Source organism: Falco punctatus (genome assembly GCF_963210335.1).
Source record: "Falco punctatus genome assembly, chromosome: 2".
Classification (NCBI taxonomy): domain Eukaryota; kingdom Metazoa; phylum Chordata; class Aves; order Falconiformes; family Falconidae; genus Falco; species Falco punctatus.
The window spans coordinates 59,040,354-59,052,700 of NC_137581.1; the positions used below are offsets into that span (position 1 = coordinate 59,040,354).

The 12,347-nt window shown below is 36.5% G+C and overlaps 1 protein-coding gene across 2 annotated transcripts in view; it reads right to left on the reverse strand.

Annotated features, from left to right (window-relative positions):
- Positions 1-12,347, reverse strand: part of FGF14 (fibroblast growth factor 14) — a 471,862-nt gene that overhangs the window by 159,373 nt on the left and 300,142 nt on the right. The window lies entirely within an intron of this gene.

The following is a 12,347-nucleotide window of genomic DNA, read 5'->3' on the forward strand; positions in this document are numbered from 1 at the left end:
GAAACCGCCATTCCCAAACCCCTCCTGTCTGCAAAGCAGGTGCAGCTACCTTCTTCTATTACATCTATAGGCCCAAGCAAAGGTATAACTGCAGAGGCTATATTAAAAAAATGAGCATTGTTTCATTTTGTGCCAGCTGTGCATTATGGCAGGAGAAACAAACCAAGCTGTAATATTTAAAGTAACAAAGAGGGTTTAGGGCCCAACCTCAGCAGAGGGCTTTCGCTGTAAATACCAGGTGGACAAATACAAACATATAGTTTATAGCACAATTGTAGAAGAGAACTAAAATTCCTTTTTGTTAGTAAGGACAAGAAAATACAGGTGAAAAATTGTATTCACAAAATGAATGATTTTGCTTGACAAGGAAACTACCTTTGCAGCTTAATAATGGTAAATCTTCATGTTTAGGTCACATGTGAAAAACATGAATGTTTTGATTCTAGTGAACAAACAAAGAATTATTAGGAGAACAAATACTCATGCGTGGCAACATTGCAACTTGTTAAAGGTGCAATCAACATTGCTTTAATACTCATTTTAAGTTGTTATACAAAAATCAAGGCATGACATTTATCAGTCCTTTCTGAAAAGCTCCACCCTCCTGTCCATGCTGCCTATAAAAAATGAGTAATACCAGCCATTCTGCATATCATAAAATAAATATCAACGGTACTTTTGGACAGAGAAGAAATTGACTTTCAGCTTCATTCTCCTGTTGTTGCTGAAAGAGAAAGTTTCTTTGGTTCAAATAAAATTTTATCTGAACACAAGGTTTAATATATTAGCATACAAAAGGCTAGTATTCTAGTTAGCTGAAAAAAAGCAAATCTTTTTTTCTGACATAGCCTTGAAATGAAAGGTGTGAATACTGACAGCTGCCTGTGTTACAACCCATTTTAATGAGAAAAATTTACAGCAGGTTGCTTAGCCACTAACAAAAGCAACAGTTATAAATGAAAATGCTCACAAGCAATTTGGAAACACCTAGCGATTCCCCATTTCTTATATGTAATGGTGGGTAGACGCAAAATGAATTATCATGTCAATATGTCAATATGATGCACAAAAGAAATGCCAATCATTAGTCAATGAGTGCTCCCACCAAGATGTTCAATATGTGCAGACAGCTTCTCCCCCCTTGTGTACCTTTTCCTCAACTTTGAAAGTCCGGAAGGGGCAATTACTATGGCCCAGTAATGAAGAGCCAGGAACAGGAATTCATCTCTTGTTTTGAAAGTCATTAGAGGTACAGCAATGCAATTTCCTGCTAACAGAAGACATCTCCACTTTCTGTGGAGACGAATGGTCTTAGCCAAGAGCACATTTCTATTTGTGTTTGCTCTGTGTCTGTTTAGATACAGAGGCCAAGATGCAGTTTCATTGTGTCCTGATATAACTGCTCTCCAGCTTCCTCATTTGACAGATGCTTCCCTCTTCCAATGGCCAGCAGCTTTAGGGGGGGTCAGAGCAGCTCACTGATCTGATAGAAAAGATGGTGCTAATTTGAGCAGATTAATCTGCTGCATCACCATGATAATCCTGCTTGCTCTGTAGCCACAGTGATGCAAGGCAGAGAAGAGGAACGTGAGGCCACAAAGAGCACAAGTCCTTCCAAATCAATGGCTTTATAAAATTGATATATTTTATTAAAATGTCTAGGGCTCTGTAGCAGATGGTTGCCTTGCATACTTGAGCTTTTGAAGTCTGCATGTTAGCCTGGGGACTGTTAGCACAGGTGTTATTGCTACTGGAAGTTTATGACTGTAATATCCTACCACAGGACTTCATAAATATATTAAATAAGTTACATTTTTTAAATCAATGAAATCCTACTTTAATGAATGCTCCAGAGACTCTTCATAAAGAGATAGTATCACATGCAAATAGCGAGGCTGTTTCAAAGACAATGCCATGAACATAGGATAATTTAAAGGTTTTTGTTTTGAGAGAAAGAAGATGCTATGGACTCAAGGAATTTTCAGACTATTGTAATATGTTCACAAGTGGTCTTCTGTTGTTCAATATGGTGTGCATTTCTAGATCAGCTCCTATGTTACCTTCAGCAAGCAAAGCTGAAAAATAAAAGTTAATGCAAGTGACAGAGATTCGCTCAGTATGTGCTCTCGCCTTTGTGGGAAGTTATAGACTAGACTGACTCAGGTTAGCTATGACTTTTGAAGTACAAGGCTTCTAATGGTGTGACCTCTGCTCTGGAGCTCATTGATACTTGGCACAAGAACTATCATCATTCCACGTGACAAGTCCTGTGAAGATCTGTGGTACTGTGGTCCTAACTTGGCCCTCCTGTGTAGCAACTGACTGACTGTAATAAACTAGTAATGTATTCAGACTGCTTATACTTTCCTCTATAATGCTGCTTCTCAGATTATTTTATGACTGCTAGCAGGCGGCACCTGTGAAGACCTATCCTAGTCCTGGAAAGGGAAAAAGACTACAAGCAATAAATTAAAGCCATGAAGAGCTACAGGGGCCGGTGACCTCTAGTTCTGATTAGCATGTAAGTCCTCTTCCATCATCAAATAAAGCAATATCTAGAAGAAACCACGATGTACTCAAGAACTAATTAATCTTGGAAACAGAATAAATAACCAGATAAAATTATCTTTCCATTCTTGCTTCAAAGATGTTATTGGACAAGTAAGTACAAGTGACAGATTCAATGAATGCATCCAAGCAATCTATGGAAGAAAACTTTGGTTATAACTAGAAAGAATGCTTGCACATGAACATTGTTTTGAGTTGTTTACTGACCTGTTTTCCCAATTATTTCAAACACACAGATTCAATAATTATGTTGTGTGAGGCAACATAAAACTTGCATATTTATATCTGTTACAATGTTGAAAACCTCTTTCATGCCAGCCCACTTCATAACAAGTACTTATTTTTCTTACAGCAGTAGCACTAATTAAGTGACTTCTCATGGAAATCAATAGCAAAATGTCAACGTTTTTTATAGATCGGACCCAAAATAGCTGCCAATTACAGTACTACAGATTTCTTTCGAACACATATAAAAATGTTTATCTCCGTTGGGGTGGGGCAGTGGGGCGAGAGCTGTTTGTTATTTCAGCTTGCAAATTTATTTGTGCAACTAGAAATATAAGAAGAGCATAATGAAATTATTATCTCTAGTTTCTGCTTTTCTGTTGTGATGGGTCAGAGTACCTTATGTAGTAAGATTAATGAAAACCATTAGGATTTTATGTCCAAAAATTACCTATACTGAAATAACTGTCCTATATAAAAAATGGCTTCAACACTGAGAAGATGTGGCATCTTCCTCCAAGAGGGTGTATGTTTAAACCCCTGGACCCCGAACCCCAGCCTAGTAAAAAGTAATAATATTGAATTTGTCTTAAGCAGTATGGGTAACAGCAGGGGGGAAAGGGAAGGTAGGGGGGAAAACCCAAGGAAAAAAGAAGATAAAAGAGATACTAAAAACCATGACGAAAATAGTTTCCCAGTGATGGATAAGATGTATATAGAATAATTCAGAAAGGAGGATTGCAAATATAAACTAATAAAATTGATTTTAAAGTGTCATCCTCAGGAAGAAGGTTGTATATGATGTTATTCCTTTCAAATAATACCAAAGCTTCCTATTTTACTCTAACATTTATACATAAAGGCATCTTTTTCTTTATATTTAATAGTACTTTTTAATAGTTTGAGCCCAACTGTTACTTAAAGAAATGTCTACTCAGACTGAAGCGTAGCTGAAAGTGTTTGAACTTTCCAAAGCCAGCTCAAGTTTGATTTACATAAAATGAATGAGAGGAGTCAGGACACGTGGATTAAATGCAGTGCTAACAGGCTTTGCTTATATCTAATTTTAACAGTCTGACAACTAAACTAAATTTCCACTTGAGGGATATTTCCTAAAAATAATTAAAAATAAACTGAAAATAGCTCCTAGAAGAACTGTCTTATTCCACTAGAGATTCAGAAAAACTCTGCTGAGCTATGCGTTCTGCTGAATTAAGATAAACTGCACTTAATTGATAGCTTCACAGACACTGGTGACTGTGTGAGAATATCTTACCTTTGAGCTCACTCTCAGTAACTTATACTATGAACTGAAAGAAATGTCAGCCTTTCATTAAACAGTTATATCAAGATTTTACATCACATGAGATACAGGTTTACACATAGAACAAGAGCACGTGGTTTATAACATACTGTGAATAACATGAAATAAAGCACATCAGAAAAGTTTTCTTTAAACCTGTATGCAGAGAACTTAAAAATGAATGGACTCAAATACTTAAATGATGGTAAGGTTAACCATGAAGTGAGGGTTTTTTTATTTCTACAGTGAATCTGAAAGAAATAGAGTCACAGTTATACATGTAGAAATCGAACTGGTGAGAAACACATGTTGGTTTTCTGAACATTTGGCTCAAAGTTTGGCATTAGTGAATAAGCAATTATCTGGTACTAACTGTTTCCTATTTTACATGTTGGGATTTTTTTTAACATTTGGAAGTTTAATGTGTGGGTTTCAAATTTTTTTCAGAATGTTTTCATCTTTTCAGAATGTTTTTGAATACCTCGTAGTTTGGGCATATCATTAATGAACGGTTCCTATGAAGGAATGCTTACAAAATAACTGGGTTTATATGTCAGATACATTTATGAGACTTTATTGCCTAAAGCATGCAACAATGAAATAAAAGTTAGAAGTTATACTCAGGAAAAATTAGTTTCTTCTGTAAGAAGCAATAGCTGAGAATGGTTTATGGCAAGTTTAACACCAAAACATATAGCAAAAACACAATAAATTGCTCATTGAACATTTTTAGGGGAGGGGAAAAGGAAAGAATATGTTGTCATTTTCAGAAAGTCTGCTTCATTAATACACTGTAAACAAGTACGCTGGAAAATCAATTTTTTCTGGAACTTAAAAGCAAGTATAATTCAAGTACTGAAAAGTAGGAGGAAAAAAACTGCATGCCCTTGGCAAAAGTTAGTCTGCCAGCATATTTGGTCATCACATAACACCACTTCACAATTTTGTGGAACCCTGCAATAGATCTTAACATGTAAAACAATTATACTAGCCCAAACTGCCCTTCCAAGGAAGGAAGTCAAAGAAATCAGAAACAGAAGTAGGTGAATTAAAATTCATTTTTTCAGAATAGGAGGTAAAAACCAGAATGCATCATTTTTTAAAGAATGCTATTAACTAACCCAGCGTTTTGCTGAAATGCATTATTTTGGTACACGAAGAAAGCTCTTAAAACAGTTATTATGTGTGTTGTGTTTTCCGTGTCAGAATCCTTTGCTAGACATACTTTAAATGCATGGACTAATTTGCTTCACCCATTAAACAATGTTTTAGTTATGGATTAAGTTAATAGAAAGTTTGAAACTTAAAACTGAATTAATTTTGATTTAACAAAGTAAAAAAGTGTCGTTCTAAAACAACAACAACAAAGAGATTTCTATCATGTTTCCAGGATCAGACTTTTACACTTTTTTTTTGACACTTTTACAATAAAGTTATGATTTGTTTGAGACCTATCACAGGAGGAGTCATGCCCTTAAAGGAATATTCTACAGGACGTTATTATTAGGTTGGTTGTAACAATGCTCATTAATGGAAGAAACAAAACGTTGCTGCAGCTCAAATACCATCAGAACCAGAGGCTCATGTATCATAAAAGCTGTAGCTACAAACGCAGACACACACAAGCACACAAAAAGCACTGTTATTTTACATTTAAATCCAAAGGCATGTGATTTTTTTTTTTCCTGTTCAGCTATAAGAATGTCTTGTTCTTAAACTGGATGCTTACAGCTGAATTTCCTTTTATAAATAGTCTGCTGGACAGAAATCATATACAGCTTGCTCTGGTCAATAGTTTTTAAAGGACATTTCTAAAGAAACCCTTCCACTCCTCAATCACACCCCCAAGTTCACTTCACCAGCAAATGTTCTTGTACTTATCACCCCAACTTTCAACCTCTCAACCTAGGCCAAGGGTTTCAAAGGCATGCTCTTAACTCCAGAGGCAATGCTTTGAGGATTGCAATCTACCCACATCAAACACTTGCAAAGGCTGCTAATCTTCATTTTTGGAAGGCCAAATCAAAATCCTTGCCCAAGGTTATAACATCAGGCACATTACAAGACAGCAAAAATCACTGAGCCCTTTTCCATCTGTTTTACCCATACAAATTCCCAGTGCTTATTACAATAAAATGTACATATATTAGCAGTCAGCAGCTTATACGTAATTTCTAGAATAGCCTCCTGTTTTGAAAAAAAAAAAAAAAAAAAGAATGGTAAATCATATATATTGGCACAAGTTTTGAGGAAGATAGCCATAATACCTGATATTGAAAGGAACAGTTGCTTATGTAAATTGGCTCAAACAGAAAATGTAAAGTACCTTTTGTAAAACTTAAGCTCAGTAAAAATGTCATGAAATATTTCTTGAAAACAGCTGTCTTTAAAGAAATATCTCCTCATTCCTCATTGTTCGGCTATTGCACCATAATGATAATGCTTGAGAACTGTGAACAAAACTAAAACCAGAAGCCAAAACAAAAGGGGGAAAAAATAAATTGGTTTTGTGACAATGGAATACATACGGTGAAAACTAGATTTAGATTGGCTGTGATCCCATACATTCCATTAATTTTGGCTTTCAAACCCAGAAAGTCTGTTTGGAACAGCCTCAGCACAGTGGGGCCCTGGCCTAAGACACCGAGGTATTAGAGGAAAAGAGTAGCCATGCGTAAATATTCAGACATATAGAAAGAGCAGACAGGAAGCAATGCATCAATTCATTCAAAATTCCACATATCCATTCTCCCCCACCCCTCATTTACCTCCTTGAAATGTATCTGCATGAAGATGAGATTCTTGCCCTTAAACACAATCTACTACTGTCTAACCAGGCACATGCCACTGTTAGCAGGGCAGAGATTTAGAAGAGATATATTAAGGCTAGTGTGAATGAAATTAATGGGTAGTGTGTGTTTGTGGGGAAGGGGCAGGGGAAAGGAGAATGCACAGGTACACGAAGGAGCAAGCTTTCATTTATGGGATGTAAGATTCAGCTTCATAGAAAGAGTTAGTCAAGAGCATCCCTAAATTACAATCAGCTCCTGGCAGGAAAATATACCTAAGGAAAGCTGCCTGCAATTTGCACAGAAATATGACCTTTTTGAATCCAAATGATTGATCAGCTGGCTCTATCCTCATTACACCTCTTCCCACCTTGCTCCATTTCTCATTGGACCAAAATCTAGAATTTTTATGTGATGAACTTCCCATTTAAAAACAGCAAAGCAAGCTTTTTATATTTTCATGACACTCCACACCGTGCCCCCAGTTGCTTTTGCCTGATTGAGAGTACGGGCACTGAAGATCTGTAGCCTGGAAGACTGCTGTAGGGAGAAAAGGCCGCAAAGAAATGGAATCCCAGAAACCCAGCACTGCAATATCCTGTTAGATTCAAATTCCCCTTTCAAAGAAAAACCTATTGCACCCCATTCACCTGCTTTGGCATTAGAAAAATATCTGCACTATACCAGCGGTCACCTTGCATCTGTGTACTAAGCTGGGTGTCACAGTGCACACTAAAGCAGCCTAGACTGTATTTATCTGTATACCAGATCAAGATAACCTGAGAATGTGAAAACTGTAGCTGTTTTACATCCTACAGACTTATCTACCTAGTTTTGTGTTTAGATATAAAGTATGACTATTCAGAGAATTGTTCTCAGTGATCTTAAAAAAAAAAATAAACCCACTCAGACGACATTGGTAATCCTTCCCAGTTTTCTTGTTTCTGAAAGGTTTTGTAAATGAAGTCTGTTACTGAAAGGTGTGCTTGTCATTCTTGTGAACCTCAGAGAGAGATTTTACCTGTGCAGATGACAGAACTGAGGAAAGCAGTGATAAAAAAATACCAAAAAAGCAGCTACAGTGATTTTGTTTCTCCCACCCTAGTTACTTTCTGTTCTGATCTGTCATGTCCCCCAACTTGATAAATGGTTGAATTAAGGATGGTACATGAAATTGAAATGTGAATGAATCGCTTCATTAGTGTTTGCAGGCTCCATTATACAGTAAAAGTATACGACTGAGGTCTGACATAAAAGTAAAGCATGTTTAAGGTATGCTAAAAAGCACAGTAATGTTTCAAATAAATCTTGCAAACTAACACAGGTCAGATGGAACACGTTAATTGGGTTTGGTTGTCAAAAAAAAAAAAAAAAGACAATTAGAGAGGTATTTATCTGGCTAAGATTCAAAGAGAAAATTGCCATTTTTTTCCTGTTAAAATTCTGCAATTGGCCCTAAGTTACAGGTGAGGGCACTATAAGCAAAAATAAAACCTTAGGGCAGGGTAAAAGCAGATCCATTTAAATTGAAATATCTTTAAAAGGCACAACAAAAATTTGCTAGCTAACATTTCAAATCACAGAACACTAAGTCCCAAGCTGAAAAGCGTTTTATATTTGCTATGTAAATACCATTATTTAGACAATAATTGAAGCTTTTCCCTAGAAAATGTATATTATTTATACACTTGATAAAAATTGACTAAAAATACAATTCATATAATCAAATAGGATTACATATGAAAAGTTAAATCTGCCGCCTAGCGCACTTGAATTAGGGAACAGTCTGATATATTTATCTTTACAGCAAGAGGAATGAAAGTACTAGCTCAGATTTTTTCCTCTATGATTATCAAACCTCATTTGATAATGATGCTGGAGACCTGATATCCTAAGTAGCTCAATTTTTTTTCTAAGTAAATGCAACTGCAGAGCACTTCTGTACTTGTTTTATAAGAGTTTTTTGATATAGTAAAGTACATCACACAGAGTTATTTGAAGTTTAAATAATAGTTCTTTTCTAAATTGTTAAATACTGCTTAAAAATTAGAAATCAGTCTGGGTTTTTCTTGATTTTATTCTAGTAATTTGACAGGTATATTGAAAGACAGCTACCTTGATTCTTCCGTAAGATATACCATTTCAGCTCAAAATACTTAATTGAACTGCACAGGAATAAAGGCCATGTTTAGTCACTGATGCAAATGAGATGATTTTAAGGAACACTCAGCACCAAACTGCTTCTCTGATAGTGAAGTACTTTTTCTATTTAGTTGCCTCAGCACATAATCTGAAACTCCAACATGAAATGAATAAGGTCTTTATTTTAAAATTCTGAACTAAGTTCGGACCTTGACTTCATAATAACTTTTTACAGCCTAAAATATGGAATAACAGAAATCTAATGCATTTTTCTAGAATCAGTGGAAGGAAAGAAATGCGGATTATATTGTCTGAAAACTGGTATGAGACAACTGAGGATGCTGGCATGGTGCATGCACAAGAGTGCAGTCTTATATTTGGCTTCCTCTGAGTAAAGCTCTTTAAAACAAACAAAGGCAAAACCCTTCCAAGAATATGAAGGAAAGAAAAAGAAAAGAACTACTGTCTCTAGGATTGTAAAATTTATGAGACTTCCAGCAGCTTGCAGCCTTGAGCTGTTACTGCATTACCCCAAGCAACTACATTGACTAATGAAACTATGTAAGTGGAAAACTGTTGTACTGAAGAACTGCATGGGGGGAAGACAAACAGAAATATTTGACTCAGTTACCAAAAGCAGTCTGTCATCCTTCATGAAGCACTCGACATGAAGTCCAAAACCTAAGCTATTAAAATTTTCAACTAATCCAATGTCTGCAGGTTCTATGAGACTGGGCCATAACATGCCTAAATGTTTATATCTTGCTCCACATTTAAACCCATCTGATACAAACGTAAGCAAAGTCAGCTTGGCAAACAGAGGGATCCACAGTGGGACTCAATTCTGAAACCTGGGGTATCAGGCTAATTTTTCCATGGATCTTTATGCAGCCTAAACACAAATGCTAGTAAACTCAAAATCTAGTATGTCAAAAGTCATCTGCTAGTAGGGCCAAAACAATACACTGAGTGCCTAAGTCGTTTGCTCAATGCCTTCTTTATTCACAGCAACACTGGGAGACCTGTCTAATCCCAGGACAGTCCCCAGGATCCCAAGACAGGGAGCAAGGTTGTCTGCAAAACACATGAGGAGGGTGAGGAATCAGGAGCACGGTGATGATGGAGTCAACATACCCCCAGAAGACCGCAAAAAGACACTTCTCTTCAGGGCATCTGATGATTACCAAGAATCTCCTCAAAGGTCCAAAGCCTACTCCTCTCTTCTAAAAGCAGACAGCTTGCACATCTTTGAGAAAGGTGACAGTCCTTTATTAATTAACTATTCTAGACTACCACATTTTCACTGTTTTTCACCTTTGGAGTCCCACAACACTACTGCAAGTACAATGCCTCAGAATCACCCTCAGTGGATTTGTGGCTCAAATCTGCCCAGGTGAATTAAAATGGCTTAAACTCTGTTATGCAGCTGACAGAGCTCGGTCTAGTTCTTGTCTCCCCTTCCTTTCAGGAGAAAGTCTTAGGTGCATGCTGGTTAGAAGCTCTTCCTGCGTGGGTCCTGTCTACTGAGGCTCTGGTACAGGAGGTGCTGCCGTCCCATGTCCCACTTGTCCCATGAGCTTGCTGCTAGGTTGCCTCAACTTGTTGACAAGGAAGTGCTTACTGATATGCACTTAAACAAAATTTTAGGTATTTGGGGTAAGAAAAGTGCCCCTATAGAATCTAAGTCCCCTCAATGTTAGGTGAAAGCTGTGAAGAGCTTCTTTGGAGTACAGCTTGGACATGGTTTCCAAGGAGGTGTTACTCCTAATGACATAGTTCTCTCTATGCATTGCTCTTCAGTGAATGAGAATGTACTTTTCTAACATTTTGAAAGCGTAAGTACATATAATGAGCGTGATGACACAAAAAAATATAAAACGATGTTGTGACATTGTGAGTCAAATGCAAGCTTTCTTTCAGCTCAGTGCAGTGAGGCTATCACCCCACCTTTCATGTTCTGAAAGCAAGTGAACCCTACTTTTCTACACAAATATTTTAGGTTAAACCTCTAATACTTAGCAAGATTTTGATGTTAAATGAAAGGTTTGAACAGGTACAGCGACAACAAAACTACAAAAAAAAAAAACAAAACCAAATCAATGCATTATTTTTACAATAACAAAAAATTAGGGAATAAAAAAAAAAATCCCAAGTTGTCACATCAATTTCAACATTTAATAAAAATATTTTTTCTTTCATATTTGTTTTGCAATAGAAACAGATCAGTGTGAATGCAGATATTTAACTGAACTATATTCCTTCGACAAAAGTCAGGTCTTTTTATGCAAACAAGTAAATTTCGCTAAATCTTCCTTGCCAAAGAAGATTAAATGGTTGGTATTTATCATACAAATTATGAAAACACTGTCTGCTAAAACACAAATAAAAATCTATTGCCTAAATTAAAAATATCTATAAAAATTATTTTGGTGGTGTCATGGTTTAACCCCAGTCAGAAACTGAGTACCATGTAGCCACTTGCTCACTCCCCCCACCCCCCCCCACCCCCAGTGGGATGGGAAGGAGAATTGGAAAAAGGTAAAAACCATGGATTGAGACAAGAACAATTTAATAATATTGTTGCTGTTGTTGTATTTTACTTTATTTCCATTAACAGCAGCAACAATTATAATGAAAAGTTTTCCTTTTTGAGCATGGGAAATCTGAAGAGCCCTTGACTTAGGGTAAGCACTTCTTAGCAATAACTAAAACACTGGTATGGTGTCAGCACTATTCTCATACTAAATGCAAATAAAATACAGCAACAAAAATAACAACAACAACAAGTGTAATGAAAAGGTTTCGTTGTAATGAAAAGGTTTCCTTTTTGAGCATGGGAAACTTGAAGGGCCCTTGACTTAGGGTGAGCACTACTTAGCAACAACTAAAACACTGGTGTGTCGTCAATATTATTCTCGCAATAATGCAAAACACAGCACCATACCAGCTACTAAGAAGAAAATTAACTCTGAAACCAGGACAGGTGGCACCTACTTGTACTTATTAAGAGTTTTAAGTTACCAGGAAAAAAAAAATATATACATAGGCCTACTTTCCCTCTTCCTCCACCATTCCCCTTGCTGCTATGAAAGGAGCCAAGAACCACAAAGCTATTACTAATGCTACCGTCCTGCAGATCATATACTTTCCAGGGCCTTCAAATATATTCATATATTACTGATCACTCATCTTCCAGTTTCAACTTTTCTTTACTCCAAAGTGGTAAAAGTGTTTTTTTCTAAGTAATAATTTTAGATAACATAACTCAACTGTGGCAATTTGTGATGGATGCAACTCCATTTTCATTGAAAACTATTTTA